Source organism: Oncorhynchus clarkii, chromosome 18, assembly GCF_045791955.1.
Source record: "Oncorhynchus clarkii lewisi isolate Uvic-CL-2024 chromosome 18, UVic_Ocla_1.0, whole genome shotgun sequence".
Classification (NCBI taxonomy): domain Eukaryota; kingdom Metazoa; phylum Chordata; class Actinopteri; order Salmoniformes; family Salmonidae; genus Oncorhynchus; species Oncorhynchus clarkii.
In genome coordinates this window covers 24,104,398-24,122,348 of record NC_092164.1, presented here as the reverse complement: position 1 = coordinate 24,122,348, position 17,951 = coordinate 24,104,398, and the positions used below count along the sequence as shown (strand labels likewise).

The 17,951-nt window shown below is 43.4% G+C and overlaps 1 protein-coding gene across 5 annotated transcripts in view; it reads left to right on the top strand.

The window, feature by feature from the left end:
• LOC139373242 (double-stranded RNA-specific editase 1-like) overlaps positions 1–17,951 on the top strand; it is a 55,911-nt gene that overhangs the window by 1,712 nt on the left and 36,248 nt on the right. For 3 of the 5 annotated variants that reach the window (XM_071113535.1, XM_071113537.1, XM_071113539.1), the window contains exon 2: positions 8,720–8,806. The exons of the other annotated variants lie outside the window; for them this stretch is intronic. The gene's annotated coding sequence lies outside the window, so the exon portion shown is untranslated. The remainder of the gene's footprint in view (positions 1–8,719; positions 8,807–17,951) is intronic. 5 annotated transcript variants of the gene reach the window in all.

Sequence of the window (17,951 nt, the reverse complement as noted above, 5' to 3'; positions counted from 1 at the left end):
ATCTTTTGATGAATAGTACTGGGATCACAGATCACTGGAAACAATGCCATCAAAGATGTTTGTGATAAAAAATATTTAAAAAAAATAATTGTTTAAATTCTTTAATTTATTCATCTTGGTTTATTGTAGATTGAAGTTGTATTTCATTTTATATTTTTTCTTTTAATAGGGAGTAATGCTGAGACCAAGGTCTCTTTTACAGATGAGCCCTCTATACACATCAAAATACATATCAATATACACTATACACATCAATATACACATCAATGCACGAAAAGCAAAACACAAATCATAGAAAACAAACAAATTCTTCATTAAAAAGGCCCACAATCAGCCTTTTGAATTACACTAGAGGCACAAATTCATAACAATTTTGAGAGACTTGGAGATTTGAACGTTTGATAAAAAAAAATATATATATATATATATATATATATATATATATATATATATATATATATATTAGAGAATATAGACTTGTAGTTGTAGTTTGAAAACATGTTTTGAAAAGTGCTCAAGCTCTCCATCGATAGGCACAGACATGGCCAGCTAAAAGTCCACCACCTACATTCGAGAGGCCTTTTCTATGATTCTATAAGCCCCTTCAAAGCAGACTAGTGGCAACAAATGAGTGATTTTGGAGGAGAAGGATGCTTTGGACAAGTAGGGATTAGGGGAGGGGAGAGTGTAGTCAGAACTAGAGGTTATGGATTTGAGGGGAACTTGTTGTGAAGCCTCTCCATCAGTTAATGTGTCTCTCTGAACTTTAACCTCCATAGTAAGCCATTTCTAGTCCTCATCATTATTATGAGACTATCCCCAATATGGGGACCTGCTACTGTGCTGTATAAACTGTTTTATGGAGGAGAAATGATTATTCACGTTGCTGGACAATTGTGCGATTGTTAGGGAGACAACGATACATTTGTCATGTATGGTGTTATTTGTTGACGCCCCGATAATGCAGAACACATGTAGGTATTTACAGCTTATAGACCCCGGCTTTTATACAGTAAATTCATTAAGTCTCCATTAGTGCTGGGAATACCCAGGGACCTCACGATACGATATTATCACGATATTCACAGTATGTGCCGATAAGATATGTATCGCAACTCTCACGATTCTACGTGTTGTAATTTGATTGCGATTTGATGCTCCAAACATATTGCTCACCATAAGTCTGCTGCAGTGGGACAAGAGAGAGAGCCATGAGAAAATGTGTTTTGATCAGTCATGGAAATAAAAGTCCTGAAAACAAATGGGCTCTCTATTTTGAAAGAAGAAGGGGAACAAGCTACGCTGGAGTTTTGGTGCAGGTGCAGCAAACTAGCGCAAAAAAAATGACATTAAGGTATTGTCAAAATGATAAGATACATCATCAAAAAGAATATCCCGATATGTAACTGTATCGATCCCCCCCCCCCCCCCCCCACATCACTAGTCCCCATTAACTGATTATAATGCACTGCAGCATTTTTAATTCTCTGGGCGTAATGTAGATTTCCTCTTTATGTCCTGGCATGATCTCCTCTCATGTCAAATGGATAAAGGCTGTGTTGTGTGCCGGAGAAAAGACACAACTACTGGTCAAACGGCTGAAGCATTGCGTGAGCACATGGAGTGATAACAGGGTGTGTTTTTCATGCGGTCCTTGGGACCATTTTGCTGAAGTCATTGATGTATTTGTAGCTGTCGAGAGTGAGGCGACTTGGGGCTTTTTTATTTAGGCAAGTCAGCTCATTGTAACCTTTCAACAGTCTTGCTGATTTGAGGGTGAGGCCAGGCATGGCAGACACACGTTAATGGACGGACACGCACGCGCGCATATACACACACACACACACACACACACACACACACACACACACACACACACACACACACACACACACACACACACACACACACACAGCAGCGAGCAGTAAAATGTGATGAAGAAAAGCCGTGTTGTTTTCCACCCTGTCACTCGTTGTGACATTTAAATGGCAGGAAATGATTTGTGAGAACAGAACAGTGAATCCTTTGTAATTACTGATAAGAGCTGGGGTTTTGTGCGAAGGAAAATACTTGGATCCATTTTTTTGGGGGGGGGGGGTCTAGGCCAAGGGCTACGACTATGAATTTCAATGTGGTCATATTTCTCAGCATCAGGCCACAGTGTTGTAGGCTTCTTCCAATCATTTCTCATTGTGTTTTGGAGGGATTTAAGGCAACATTCACTCTTTCATTGTTGTACACTGTTAATAATTTAATATGTCATACTACTAGAATCAAGGTGACTTGTTTTCTCTCCATTTGATTGTAATTGGGGATTTGTGTGTGTGGGTGGGTGTGAGTTAGTGTTGGTGACAACAACAGATCTGTTGTAAAGGAATCAATTTAAGCCTCATGAAGATTAGTGTCGCTTGTTAGCATATTAGCCTGTCTGCCTTGTTTTACAGTCGTAATAGTGTACAAATAGAGTTGCTTATCTGCAGGGCTGTACTGTGCGGTTCTACAGCATGGCTCACTGCCTCTTTCTATAGCGAATCAAATGTGCCTCCCTCCATTATACCGTCTTGCCAATTCAATTTAAGGGCTTTATTGGCATGGGAAGCAAATGTCTACATTGCCAAAGCAAGTGAAATAGATAATAAAACATTTACTGTAAACATTACACTTACAAATGTTCCAAAATAATAAAGACGTTTCAAATGTCATTATGTGTATATATACAGTTTGTAATGCAAATAGTTAAAGTACAAAAGGCTCTTCACTTGAGAGCCAGGTCTGCCTTCGGCAGCCTTTCTCAATAGCAAGGCTATGCTCGCTGAGTCTGTACATAGTCAAAGATTTCCTTAATTTTGGGTCAGTCACAGTGGTCAGGTATTCTGCCACAGTGTATTCTCTGTTTAGGGCCAAATAGCATTCTAGTTTGCTCTGTTTTTTTTGTAAATTCTTTCCAATTTGTCAAGTAATTTTATTTTTGTTTTCTCATGATTTGGTTGGGTCTAAATGTGTTGCTGTCCTGGGGCTTTGTGGGGTCTATTTGTGTTTGTGAACAGAGCCCCAGGACCAGCTTGCTCAGGGGGCTCTTCTCCAGGTTAATTTCTCCATCTATCTACCCCTCTCTCTCTCTCTACTCCCCCTCTCCTCCTCTCTCTCTAGCTATCTATCCCCCCTCTCTCTCTCCTCCTCTGTCTGTCTCTCTCTACTCCCCCTCTCCTCCTCTCTCTCTAGCTATCTATCCCCCTCTCCCTCCCTATCTCTCTCTCTCTCTCTCTAGCTAGCTATGTAGGGGCAGCAGGTAGCCTAGTGGTTAGAGTGTTGGGCCAGTAACACAAAATGTTGCTGGATCAAATCCCTGAGCTGGTAAAAAATATATTGTTCTGCTCCTGAACAAGGTAGTTAACCCACTGGTCCCCAGTAGGTCGTCATTGTAAATAAGAATTTGTTCTATCCTAAATCTATCCTCTCTCTATCTCTATCCTCCAAGCTCTCTCTCTTTATCTATCCTCCTCTCCTTTTTCTCCAATAAACACCATCACTTGCCACTGCAAAGAGAGAATGACATCACTTCACTTATTAAAAGTGATAGTGGCCACTTTGTTCTATTGCTATCTGTGGAATATCTATGATCGTATATGGCTGTCATGTTAACAGGTTATGAGAGGAAGGTACACCAACATTGATGGGTAAACGAATGGCAAATATGATTTATTTGACAGATGCCCATTGTGTGACATTTTAGTAGGGTTTTTCTAAAATGACCAACTGGCTAGTCTAACAATGTATCATCAGTGCTGTGGACGGTGGACTAGACAGAGCTTGAGACGGGGTGATCATATAACCCTCTCAGGACAGGAGCAGTGTAGACCTCCCAACCTCTTGCCCTTCACCAGAAAGTTTCTCCCCATTGCAGCAAAGAAAAGAGAGGTGCTTTTATCCCTTCCCAGCCCTTGGACTCTCAGCCTTGTCATCAACATAACACAGCCTCTCACTTTTATCCCTCCCTGAGCTTCTGTCCAGTGTCCTCTCTCACCTTTCTAGTTTAACTCAAGTCCCTCTTCACATACATGTAGGCCTAGCTAGGGGTTCTAGCTACGGGTACTAGCTACGGGTACTAGCTACTGGTACTAGCTATAGGTACTAGCTACGGGTACTGGCTACGGGTACTGGCTACGGGTACTGGCTACGGGTACTGGCTACGAGTACTGGCTACGGGCACTGGCTACGGGTACTAGCTACTGGTACTAGCTACTGGTACTAGCTACTGGTACTAGCTACGGGTACTAGCTACGGGTACTAGCTACGGGTACTAGCTACAGGTACTGGCTACGGGTACTAGCTACGGGTACTAGCTATGGGTACTAGCTACGGGTACTAGCTACGGGTACTAGCTACGGGTACTGGCTATGGGTACTAGCTACAGGTACTAGCTATGGGTACTAGCTACGGGTGCTCAATGGGCAAAATGTTTCAAATCAAATGTTATTGGTCACGCACATATTTAGCAGATATTATTGCTGGTGTAGTGAAATGCTTTTTTTTTTTTCATACCGTCTAGATTACTGAAAGGCAAAATTAAACCAATATGCAAATATGCCTGTTTGTAATATTCAGTTTATATTCCAAACAAACTGCTTCGCTATTCCGGTACCCTTGACTTCATTAACTTGCTAATAGGGAGCGAGGGCTCTTCTCTATTTGAGGCAATCACACAGAGGAACGACGCAGGCGCAGAGCTACGGAATGACTGACTGACTGACTGACGGCTGAGTTGATCCTGTAATTCTCTGCCAGGCTACACAGCCCGTGGGTCATTTTAAAAAGAATTTGAATTTCAAGTAACCTTGAAAATATTCTACCGGAAATGACTGAAAAACACTTCGATCCACAAGGGCGATTTGATCATTATGTGAGTGATCATTATGTGAGTGATCGTTATGTGAGTGATCGTTATGTGAGTGATCGTTATGTGAGTGATCATTATGTGAGTGATCGTTATGTGAGTGATCATTGTGAGTGATCATTATGTGAGTGATCGTTATGTGAGTGATCGTTATGTGAGTGATCGTTATGTGAGTGCCTGGTGAGAAAAGTTGAATAATAGAAGTCACTGTGTAGTACGTTGTTGTCCACTGTTCTCCTCTTGGTTGAGGACTGGAGTTACTGCCGCCAGTCACCAGCTCGCTTGGGTTTCGGAGGCCTCTCTCCGAAGACCGGCTGTGGTCCCACTCTTCCCTCCCGTTCTCTCTCTCCCTCTCCATTCCGCCTTCATCTCTCTCCAACACTTGAATCAACCCGGGGAACAAAGGACACTGGTTCATTACTAGACTCCTAAATGTTATCCCTGCCTGCTGGAGATGCTTGGCCCAGAGCCAAGAAACCACAGGATGCCTTTAATGCTGTTTCAATAGACAGGATCCCCCTGTACCTCTCATTTGACCACCGCGGTTATTACCAAACCAGCACCTGCTACAGACAACAAGTACGTCAGTACGTCGTCACAGTCGTTTAGTGGGCGAACATAGGCTCGACGTTATTCCTTTCACGCCGTTGTCGTTTTTGTCTTGGGGGGGGGGGGGGGGGGACTAATATGTTCCGTTTCGATATCATGCATGCATAATCTGACCACCTTCACATAATGAGACAAGCAAATGAGTGTCCTGCGTCACCTCTTCCCTCCTCCCCACCTGTAACATGGAGCCGGTGCTGCTCACTTCCTGTCTGTCCCCCTGTGTTATTGTTCTAACACAGGGGTCGTGCCCGCGTCTGTAATATGGTGCTGTGGTCCGTTAATGATTCATAACCGGTCTCTTTAATAGAGATAGTGAACAAGCCGGAAGAGTGTGTGTGTGTGTGTGTGTGTGAGTGCGGGGAACAGGCCAGGAGACACGGTGCTCTTAAAACAGATCCTCCACACACCGCTCAGATCAACACGGTGTAATTCCCTAGCATCTCAGCAGGTGTTCCTCACACTGTCTGTGTATGTGCGTGCATGCCATTGGGTTTGTTTGTGATGGAAGTGGGAATAAGAACAAACAATGGAAGACATGCATGTGCAAATTCCTGCTATCTGTATACTGTATATCATATGTGGTGTAAAGCCGTTAATAAATTATCCTCAGTATGGTCTCCCTATAATTCAGTCTCAGCATTCTGGTCTGGCCTCTCTCTCTCTTTTTCTATTTCTCGCTCTCTTTCTCTCTCCCTTCCTCTCTCTCTCCTGTCTCCATCCCTATCCTCTCTCTCTCTCGCTCTCTCTTTCTCTCTCCCTTCCTCTCTCTCTCTCCCTTCCTCTCTCCTGTCTCTCTCTCTCTCTCTCTTTCTCTCTCTACCTCTCCGTAGCGCTGACTGAGAAGATTAAGTATTATAGGCTAGCCCAGCCGGATCCTCTGTGACACGGGGAGAGCGATGGCCTCCTGTTCTGTACAGATCCCTCACAGCTGCCCCTGCACTTGTAGCCATTCAGCCTCAATGAATTATATATTATGTTGGGCTGGTATTAATAAGGCCTTTGAGTCTGTGGCAGGCAGCTTGTCTGGCCCCCCTGTTTCAAACAGACAGTGTATGGTATCAGAGGACATGTTGGTTGATGTATCCCAATTACAGGGAGATGAATGGCTGATAAGACACCACTGTCTACACTCTTTGAAAAAAGGGTTCCAAAAGGGTTCTTCGGCTGTCCCCGTAGGAGAACCATTTTTGGTTCCAGGGAGAACCCTTTTTGGTTCCAGGTAGAACCCTTTTGGGTTCCACGTAGAACCCTCCGTTCAAAGGGTCCAACATGGAACCTAAAAGGGTTCTACCTGGAACCAAAAGAGTTCTTCAAAATGGTTCTCCTATGAGGTCAGCCGAAGAACCCTTTTAGGTTCCAGATAGCACCTTTTGTTCTAAGAGTGAACCTCTGAGACTGGTTCCGCTTGAGGTTTCTTCCTTCTAGGGAGTTCTTCCTTGCCTGCCACTGTGCTAGTGCAGGGCTACATCCACATTGCTCAAATAGAGAGCGGTGCAGAGATGTAGGTCACTGTGACCAGGACTGTACCGTGGGACTGGTGCAGTGTCGTCACCGCTGCAGGTCAGGTGCAGTGCAGTGCAGAGCCAGGTCAGGTTGAGTGCTCAGCTGGCGGTGCTGTTTCCTGGGAGGGAATCAGCCAGGATACCCCATACCTCCACCATATATCCACAGAGGGTGAATGACTGACACAGTAGCACTACCCGAAAAGTTAGGCAACACCCTCTCATTTGGCAACCGACGCAGTAGATATAATAAACAACAATCAACGTTTGGACAGCGAAGCTGCCGTCATCAGGGTTTCGTCACGGTCACATTACCAGCCAGATGTGTCTCTGATTGGGCTTGCTGCTCAACAAGGTAGAACATCGATCTTTTGTTTGCCGCTAGTCTGACCCGTCAGTGCTGTACCGGTGCCGGGCATCACGTCGGCAAAGAGAGTAGTAGACCCACTGGACTTGGTGATTGTGTGTCTGTCTTTGTGGTTGCTGTTATGTCCATCAAATCCTAATCTTGTCCTGGAAGCCAGTTCCACTGCTTTTTTTCCATTCTTCCCCTCTAATCGGGGACTCATTTAGACCTGGGACACCAGGTTCAGTGCAATTTCATTATCAGGTAGAACAGAAAACCGCTTTTATTTGTCTTAAAAGGGGCCGCGTTGTCTTTTGAGGCAGGTGAGAATAAGCTACGAGGGTAGCATCATGTCTGATTCTCTGTAAAAACGGTCGTGGTTTCTTGCATCAAACAGCACAACAATATTTTCAGTCACTTCCTTGTCTGAAGGACAAGTGGATAAACAGGTTCATGTCAAGCCCTCCATGTTTTTTTTATTTTCTTCAAAAGTCTCATGGAATGTAGGCCTACATTGAACACCACACATTGGCTGCTACTGTAGACTGAATGATAGATTAGCTATTTCCAAGTTATGGGAAGATTTTTCTCCATTGTTTTTGATGGTAGGCCACTCTGGTAGGCCTACATTAGGATCAGATAGCCACAGTAGCCAACTTGGCCACTGTCAAAACTGTGACTTAAACGCGGGTATAGCCTCAGTGTTCACAGTAAGCACACACTGGAATTTGCACAGAATTTTCACAACGTTCAAGTTTGAGCTCAGTAGACCTGAAATATGCTCAGTGCCGAAGAAATTTAGAGGGAACATTGACATGAGTGTCAATCCTGTCTAAAGTGGTTATTTTAGTCCCACTCTACAGACCTGCACTCTCCCTAGTCCCTCCCTTGAGGGGGATGTGAAGTGGCCAGCAGAGTTATCAGAGTATTAGCCTGGCACTATTCTCTCATTACCATGCCCTACTTTACCAATCTGTATTAAAACCCTCTTTGACAAACTGAGCTGAGTGAGCCTGGCCACCATGCTTAAGGGCATTACAGGCGACGGAGGTTCTACCCAGCAACCCCATTGTTCTCTGAGTTCTCATACAGATGTAGGATCTTAATTTGATTTCTCTTTTGTTGCTGAGAATTTTCCTGCAGCAGGAAATGCAAACTTGCCCTAACGAAAAATGTTATCAACCCCTACAATAAATGTCAATTTGCTATAATTCACATAATAATTCACATTTCCTGTTGCTGCAGGATTAGTTTCCTGCTGTAGCAAACTGGCTCAAATTAAGATCCTACATTTGTATAGGTCAGAGGCTCTAGTTTAGCTGGCTACTAACGCCGTTAACTTAACATTGCTGTGTTGCTCTTTTACAGGGATGAACTGAACTGGCAGAACAGTGAGTAAACTGATTGATGACCCTTGACCCTGATCTACTTACTGCTTCTCTTCTCCAATATACTGTGAGTAGCTAACATATCATCTGTGGCTTTATGAAGGCTTTTCAGACCATAAAAATCGAATTCATAACCGACAGTTATTTTCTCTGGTTCAGACTGTGAGAGTAAGATACTGTAGCAGTAAGATAGAACGGTGGTTGCTAGGAGCTGCTTAGTTCTAGGTAAATGTCTGTGGCAAATGCATACATTTCAGAATGGAGTTCTGTAGTTCCATTGTAATTCAACACTCATTGAATAATTGTTGAGGATCTGTTGAATGAGATCGCTTTCCTGTGATGAAGTGAAGAAATCCCTGCTTTTTGGTTTATGAGAATGTGCCGTCACACAGGGGTTACTTTGGTGATGGATTATTTAGACAAATCCGTTGTTGTCTTTGCCCCCTTAGACGTGGCACATTTGGAAGAGTCTAAATACCCTGTTTCTCAGTGTTTACACCTCTTAGTAAATCTTCGTGGGTGGCTCTGTACCCTCCTATAGCCATTTATCTGGTACCACTGTGGTTCAGTACCAGGCTGAAGGCACCACGAGGGCCCCCCCCCACGTGACCAGGGTTCCTCTACTTAGACACAGGGTCCTTGAGGGCTACCAGTGGCCAGAGCAGCCTCGTATCCCGGTCCCCTTAGTCAGACCAGTGGGACTCAGATGAGAGGGGGAATAAGACACGTGACAGGGTAGCGTGCAGCTCTACTCTGCCCTGTTGGAGAATGCTAGACTTGCTGAGTCAAACTCCCCGTGTCCACCTGCCCTCGACCTCCCTGCCCCGATTTGGATGGCGCTGAGTCATTGCGCCGCACCCCTAGCCCTCTGGCGGGAGGAAGGGAAGGAGAAAGGGAGGGAGGGAAGGAGTTTTCGTGTGCGCTGTGTGGCGTTACTCAGTGGTGGCCTGGGTAGAGTCATTATTCTCCACCAACACGCTAACCTGACCGGTCACATTCTTCCGCTGGCTCTGTCCCCCAGCTGAAAACGTTGCAGTACAACAAAGGGACTTAGCCTAATGACGCGGCTGTGAGTTAGGAGTCCTCTGAATGTCATTTCGGGTAAAGCATCTAGTTAAAACTAATAACTGAATTCTATAGTGCAGTAATGTAACCGGAGTTGCTCAGACAGACTGTTTTACAAAAGTAGCAATTTGCTTACCGCACATTTCGGTGTCCCTGACAGTCATCCTCTAAGAGTGTTGATAGCCTTCTTTAACTGTATGAGGCTAGAAATCTGAGCAAGTCAGCAACCATCCATAGCAAGTTTTGCTTCACTGCACGTTTTTCTCCCTTCCTGGTGAGAATTGTGATGAGTGTGAAACACCTCGACAGCTTAAGTGCTGTGCTTAACTGCCTATGAAACGTATTTCATCTTCCGAGGTGTGGATTCTCATTTGAATTAGGCTACTGTCACAATAACTCAAGGCTATTGGGTGTAAGAACAGGAAGTGCCTCAGGCATCCTTGTGTCAAAGCCACTGATTGGCTGACCAATATGGCTAATATAGGCCTACACAGTCATTAGTAATAAAGTTCTCTGCTGTCTACAATCATTAGTTTATCCTTCTATTCAGGTTGGTTATTGAAAAAAACTGCTAGCAGGAGCTCAACTGAGCGGTTGGCTTCAGATGCCATCACCCGCTAGTACTTAATGCTGATTGTTAAGGTCCTGACTCAATACAGGCTGTCCGGCGAGAATAGTACGGATGCTTCACAGTTTTATCTTCGTCACCATCACACATTCAGTGGCAAGAAAAATAATGTGAACCCTTTGGAATTACCTGGACTTCTGCATAAATTGGTCATAAAAATTGATCTGGTTGGCCGGTAGGGATATCCTTGTCTCATCGCGCACCAGCGACTCCTGTGCCGGGCCGAGCGCAGTGCACGCTAACCAAGGTTGCCAGGTGCACGGTGTTTCCTCTGACACATTGGTGCGGCTGGCTTCCGGGTTGGATGCGCGCTGTGTTAAGAAGCAGTGCGGCTTGGTTGTGTTGTGTATCGGAGGACGGATGACTTTCAACCTTCGTCTCTCCCGAGCCCATACGGGAGTTGTAGCGATGAGACAAGATAGTAGCTACTAACAATTGGATACCATGAAATTGGGGAGAAAAAGGGTATAAAAAAATAATAACATTTATAAAAATTATTAAAAAATAACCTCAACCAAACGTTTTCTGTAGTTGCGGATCAGACCTGGACAACGGTCAGGAGGAATTTTGGACCATTCCTCTTTACAAAACTGTTTCAGTTCAGCAATGTTCTTGGGATGTCTGGTGTGAACCGCTCTCTTGAGGTCATGTCACAGCATCTCAATCAGGTTGAGGTCAGGACTCTGACTGGGCCTGTCCAGAAGGCATATTTTCTTTCTTTCTTTCTTTCTTTCTTTCTTTCTTTCTTTCTTTCTTTCTTTCTTTCTTTCTTTCTTTCTTCTTCTGAAGCCATTCTGTTGTTGATTTACTTCAGTGTTTTGGGTCGTTGTCCTGTTGCATCACCCAACTTACATTGTAGAATAATAGTGAAGACATCAAAACTATGAAATAACACATATGGAATCATGTAGTAACCAAAAAAGTGTTATTTTTCTGAGAAATGAAGGCTCTGCAATTGCAAGAAATTGCAAAGAAACGGAAGATCTCGTACAACGCTGTGTACTACTCCCGTCACAGAACAGCTCAAACTGTCTCTAACCAGAATAGAAAGAGGAATGGGAGGCCCCGGTGCACAACTGAGCAAGAGGACAAGTACATCAGAGTGTCTAGTTTGAGAAACAGACACATCACAAGTCCCCAACTGGCATCTTCATTAAATAGTACCTGCAAAACACCAGTCTCAACGTCAACAGTGAAGAGGCGACTCCGGGATGCTGGCCTTCTAGGCAGATTTGCAAAGAAAAACCTTTATCTCAGACTGGCCAATAAAAAGAAAAGATTAAGACACTGAAGAACACAGACACTGGAAAGAGGAACTCTGTTTCAGAAGAAAGTTCTTTGTTTCTGGTCATTTTGAGCCTGTGATCGAACCCACAAATGCTGATGCTCCAGATACTCAACTAGTCTAAAGAAGGCCAGTTTTATTGCTTCTTTAATCAGGACAACAGTTTTCAGCTGTGCTAACATAATTGCAAAGGGTTTTCTAATGATCAATTAGCCTTTTAAAATAACACAACGTGCCATTGGAACACAGGAGTGATGGTTGCTGATAATGGGCCTCTGTTCGCCTATGTATATGTTCCATTAAAATAATCTGCTGTTTCCAGCTCCAACAGTCATTTACAACATTAACAATGTCTACACTGTATTTCTGATCAATTTGATGTTATTTTAATGGACAAAAAAAGTGCTTTTCTTTCAAAAACAAGTAAATCTCTAAGTGACCCCAAACGTTTGAACGGTAGTGTGCATATCTACATCAAATAGTTCCTCTCTTATTTCACTGGAGCCAGTACATCACTGGGGCTGAGCTCCCTGCCATCCAGGACATCTATATCAGGAAGGAAGGAAGGCCCAGAAAATGGTTAAAAACTCCAACCACCAAAGCCATAGACTATTCTCTCTGCTTCCGGTGCATCAAGTCTGACAACCAACGGGCTCTTGAACAGCGTCTATCCCCAAGTAATAAGACTGATAAATAGCTAACAAAATAGCTCCGCGTACCATCTGAGTTGACCATGTATCTTTATTGACCGTTTATTTTTATTTTTGCACTGTTTCTATTAGAGGTCAAACGATTAATCGGAATGGCCGATTTAATTAGGGCCGATTTCAAGTTTTCATAACAATCGGAAATCGTTATTTTTGGGCGCCGATTTTCCCAAAAACATTTTAATTACAATTATTTTTGATTTTTTATACCTTTATTTAACTAGGCAAGTCAGTTAAGAACACATTCTTATTTTCAATGACGGCCTAGGAACGGTGGGTTAACTGCCTCGTTCAGGGGCAGAGCCTACACGCTTACACACTCACTCACTCCATCACCTGCTCACTCACACGTAATATGCACATACATTTACACTGACTCTACACACAAGCACACCCACTCTCGACGAACAGTTCTTGTGCTTCTAGAGGCAGTTCGGAACTTGGGAATGTGAATGTTGCAACCGTCGCTCCTAGATGTTTCCACTTCACTATAAAAACACTTACAGTTGACCGGGGCAGCTCTAGCAGGGCAGCAATTTGACGAACTGACTTGTTGGAAACGGTGCCACGTTGAAAGTCACTGAGCCATTCTACTGCCAATGTTTGTCTATGGAGATTGCATGGCTGTGTGCTCGATTTTATACACCTGCCAGCAACGGGTGTGGCTGAAATAGCCGAGTCCACTAATTTGAAGGAGTGTCCACATACTAGTGTCCACATACTTTTGTATATTCAGTATGGTGTATTTCTCGTGTTTTTATTTATTTAAATGTTCTTATAGTTATACTATTTGGATATTGAATACTGTACTGTTGGGCAGGGCTCGCAGGTTAGGCATTTTTACTGTACTTGTGACTTGTGACAATAACACTTTTTTCCCAGCGTTTTATTTACTGCTCTCTGTCAGCTTTCATTTGTCCAGCTGGACTGGACATGGCTGGACTGCTTTGACAGAACAGATTGAATCCTCACAAACAAAACACGCTCTACCTCACTCTCCTGTCTCTCAGGGATTGACGGTGGTTCTGCTTCATTGCGCCACCTGAGGGGAGAGCCATTCTCTGTCTCGCTCCCCTCTCTCCCTGTCAGTGTGTCGGAGGCCTGTTTGTCTGCGGCCTCCATCGGCTGCAGGCAATGTGGACTAGACAGGCCTGGGACTGGAGCTCTTCCGAGGGTGTGAGCTACTGCATCCCACTGCTGCCCTGTCGATCACGATCATCCGCCTCCAGCGTGTGTGTGTGCGCTTGCGTACGTGCATGTGTCCGTGCGCGCGCGTGCGTGAAATACAGTGCAGATGTGGGCCGTGGCAGCAGACAGACAGACGACATAAATAGTAAATAGTGTCTCAAGCAGTACGTTAGCAGATGTTAGCCTCTTCTTCCAGCCTGAGCTGCTTAGTGTCGGGTGTGTATGTTGTCCAGACATCTCTCTGTCCGCCAGGGATTCTGTTGCTCCATTCACCACCCCTTTCTGATTTATAACACACCACACATGGTATCGGTTCAGCATGATTTTTTACACTCCCTCTGCATGGTTTGTATATTTATTAAGTGCTATTTTCACAGCTGTAGGACATTTTGAACTTGGAGGTGTGGTGGTGTCACCCTGGGGTCTTTTCCTGATCTGCTTGGTAGTCAAATGTACTGCCTGCTTCTACAGGCGTGTCCTTGAGAGAGTGTTTAGCAGCGTTTAAGTCTGTCCAGAAGAACATTGAATTCCGACCTGCTAGAAAAGCTAAATCAAAAAAGGGATAGGGTCTTTGGGGGCGGCAGGTAGCCTAGTGGTTAGAACGATGGGCCAGTAACCGAAATGTTGCTGGATCGAATCCCCGAGCTGACAAGGTAAGAATCTGTCGTTCTGCCCCTGAACAGTTAACCACTGTTCCCCCGGTAGGCCGTCATTGTAAATAAGAAATTGTTCTTAACTGACTTGCCTAGTTAAATAAAGGTTACATTTATGTTTTTTGGTCCAGGGCCATGTTTGCATGATTGCTTAACACTCCCTGCAATGGGAGCACATCATTTTCTAGAATCTTATTCTATTGTAAGTTGCTTTTGGATAAAGAAAGTATCTGCTAAGTGGCATACGTTTTTCAAAGTTAACGGCTCTGCTTGTGTCCTTAATTTGATCCCTCTTTTAAGGAAATGCACATTTGTAGTGCATTAAGAGTTTAAAAAAAAAAAAGCTTCTAAAGTTGGTAATTTCCCACTTTGACATTTCAGATGTGATTTGCCCTTAACGAAAAATGTATCAACCCCTACAAAAAAATGTCAATTAACTATAATCCACATAATAATTCACGTTTCCTGTCGCTGCAGGATCATTTTCCCGCTGTAGCAAACTGGCTCAAATTAAGATCCTACATCTGTAGCAAGGCAGATTTCATGGCCTGGCTCTTCGTGGTCCCAAGACAGGGCGAAATCTCGCTTTCATTTCTCTGAGCTTTTCTCTTTACGGCCACTAAAGGTGAATGAGTCCCCAGAGTACGGTAGAGTTACATGGAGACCGGGACCGCTCGATGCGTTGTCTCTTAATGCATCAGAAACCATCTGTCTCAGTGGAAGCACTGTTGTTTGTATTGACAGAAGTGAGTCAAATGACTCCAAAGGGACACTTTGCTGCCTTTTGGATTCTGGTTTTGAGAAGGAGCACAAGTCTAAAGGTATTTATAAAGTGTAGGAGTGGTGACTTTTTAGATAACAATTAATACAATTATCTGGACAGGGGAGACCTGACCTAGATCAGCTATACTCTTAGGCTGCGTTTACCAAGGCAGCCCAATTCAGATTTTTTTTCTCCCCACTATCTGCTCTTTTCACCAATCACATGAGATCTTTTCACATCAGATCTTTTTCAGAGCTGATCTGATTGGTCAAAAGACCAATTAGTGAAAAAAAAACATATCAGAATTGAGCTGCCTGTGTAAACGCAGCCTTAGACAGTGTCAATACAGACCAAGAACTCAGACCTCCCATAATACATGATGTTTGTCAGAAGATAGGTCAATAGGAGTCAGTACCTTGTCTCACAAAGTAGCCCTTTCCTACAGTCAAATGACCAAATCACCCTCTAGTGGCCTCATAGGTGGAATAGGTTATTCATATTTTTCATAATTTCATAAATAATAAACAAAACAAAACAAAAAGAAATTACGATGAAAATCTGGTGTTTCTATGTCAAACGGTTTTGTTATATTTCAGTCTTCTGTGATGTATATAAAGTGTAATATTGCAACGCAAACTCAAAATGTAATACAGTTCAACTCTATATCTGACATGGTACAGGCTTTTTACTCATACCCACGTCTGTGAGATTTATACTTTTGTTTCAAAGTATTTGTTCAAGAGTACCAAGAAACACTCTGTGTGACCCTGATTTAGCCCACTGCAGTAAAAGGTTAAAGGTGAAAAATCTCCACCACCTGTGAGGTGAAGAAGAATGTGTACTGTACTCCCTGCCCCTATAGGACTTGTTTTTTTCCCTGATGGTTAGTGAACTCAGGAAATAGACAGGGAATAACACAGAAAGGTGACATTAACATCATTTCAGAGGCCTGTCTGTGAGGTTTTTCTGGTGTTGTGTAAACGAGCTCTAGGAAGTTTAATAAACCATGCTTCAGTTCCTACGGTCATTATTCCGGCTATCACATATTAGGAGTGATGGCTATTGGCTACACCTTTTTCCACATAATCATTTAAATATGAGCAACAAAGGATGTTAAAGTATTCTGATACAGTGGGGCGGGCATCCTCTCCTGGATCTCTCTATTATTTCTTCAAGGGCAAATTATTTATTTCTGTGTGGATTATTTTATTTTGCCATCCCCCACTGCAGGTGCTCATCCTTCATACAGTAGGCCCAGTAATATAATCCCCTGAATCTTAATCTCCTCTCTTGGAAATTATTTTTGGAAAACAGATTAAATGCAGAGAAACCAGGAGAAGCGCCATCTGGCCCCGTGGGCCCCACCCTGATAGGAACATGCTGATCTGTGCACTATAGAGATATAGTGTGCAGGGAAGGCATCACCCTTACTGTGTTGAATCGGTTATGTATGTATCCCTACACTAAAGGGGTTACCATTTTCACAGTAGTTTACAGGCAGCTCGGTGGCAAGTAGAATTCTGTATTTCATTTTACAGTACACCTACTGTAATATAAATACGGCATCAGAGCAAGTACTGTGTAATGACACAATGCAATACCGTAAAATGTACTGTATTATACTGTAAAAAAGTTGACGCTACCTTAATCAGAATGAATGGATGCGATTCATTGAGGGTTTGTATTTCACAATATTTTACTGTAATTACAAGCGGTTGGTGCAAGCAGGTTGGCTGCTAGGTAAAGTGTTTACACATTACACCATATTAATGAATATTCGGTGGCACTTCTAGAGGCCTTAAGGCTTCCATCTTGGCAGCAACTACAGGGCAAAACAGAACAAAAGGACATGGGAATTTGCTCAACCATTTAAGGTTTAAGACTTGCTGCCACCCCAGTCTGTCCCCTATACAAATTGATGGGGCACTATAACCACATGAGTTAAATTGGTTACAGAATTCTCACTCACGGGTACAACAAATATAGCCTCTTACAAGGCACACCTCACAATATGTTAATAATGAGCCAGAAACAACAAACCATGCAACTACTAGTGGTCAAAAGGTTTTTGGCTCTACAAAAATACGGTGCGGGACACTGTATTCTGTGGGGTTGATTACAGTGCCATTGGAGATACAGCAATTATTTCCCTGCCCACAACCTTTTCCCACAATGCACCATAATTTACAGTATGCTGCAGTAAATCATTTCAGAGTATTTTACTGTTGACAATACTCAAAATGACTGTATAAATGACAGTTTTCCGTTACAGTGGATGAACAATCGATTAGGCATGTATCGTGTGTACAGTCGGATATGTATGTAGGCCTGTCCTATGATGATTACACCACACACAGTGGTAGTGGATTATCAATGACAATATAATGGTGTTCTAGAAGCTTTAGAGCGTGGGGCCAGTAACCGAAAAGTCGCTTGTTTTGAATACCCGAGCCGAAAAATCTGTCGACGTGCCCTTGAACAAGGCACTAGGGGCGCTGTACTACTATGGCTGACCTGGTGAAACAACACATTTCACTGCACCTATCCAGTGTATGTGGCAATAAAACATTGAAATATTTTGGGTATGCAGAATATGTATTGCCATATATCTCCATCAGTACGCCATCGTCATTTCAAAGGGACGTTACCGGGGGTGAATAGATGAATAGGGATTTTACTCTTGTGCATGAAATAAATCCGTAACATGTCATGTACGTTCCACCGCTGAGAGCAGTAAAACTGGTTTGATGGTCACAAGGGAGTCATTCTCTGTAGAGACTGTCACCTCAGGGATTTATTGGAGCCTGTGCATCAGCTCAGTATCGTAAACCCGATTGTTAAAGGTGAAATCTGTGATTGCTGCATCAGTTTTTGTACTTTTAAATTCACTATATTTTTGAAGAATACACTTTTGAAGAATGTA